The following is a 656-nucleotide window of genomic DNA, read 5'->3' as shown; positions in this document are numbered from 1 at the left end:
CGACTGGGGACCACGGGGTCTCAGCCAGTGGTTCTCCGCGGGAACAGCTGTGCCCGTGACATCTGGCGGTGCCTGGAGGCATCTTGTCTGTCCGGGCGCCTAGCGGAGGCTGAACAGCAGGCCCCGTAGGCCAGCGGCACCCACCCAAGAACCCACCCCCTCTCCCCACCTGCTGGTCTACAAACTGGGCTTCTCAACTGCAATCTCTCTCTCTCCCCCGCCTCCCCCACCCACACCTCTCTCCTGTCTCCCTCATCCCCTCCCCCTCAACCTCCCCCCTCCTCTCTCTCACCCCATCTGCCCTCTTACTCGCCATCACTCACTCCCGTCATATCCGTCCTCTTTCTTTCCACCGTCTGATGCCTCCTTCCCAATCTTTTCTCCCATCCATCACTCCCGTGGGTCCTTTCCATCCACCCTTATCATTTATCATTCTGTTCACCGCCGCCCCACCTCCTCTGCCCGGTGCGCCCACCTCCACTGCCCGGTGCGCCCCACCTCCTCTGCCCGGTGGGTCCCCCAACCTTGGGCCCATGCCTCTCCCCTCCACTCATCCTTTCTGTCTCCCTCCGTCTACCTCCCCTCGCCCTCCTTCCTCGTCCTTTCTGGCCACCCGTCTCCATATTTCCCCCCCCTTGGACCTCTCTCTCCCGCCC

Source organism: Myotis davidii, unplaced genomic scaffold (assembly GCF_000327345.1).
Source record: "Myotis davidii unplaced genomic scaffold, ASM32734v1 scaffold326, whole genome shotgun sequence".
NCBI lineage: Eukaryota > Metazoa > Chordata > Mammalia > Chiroptera > Vespertilionidae > Myotis > Myotis davidii.
The sequence above is the reverse complement of the archived record's forward strand: the minus strand, read 5'-3'. Positions refer to the sequence as shown.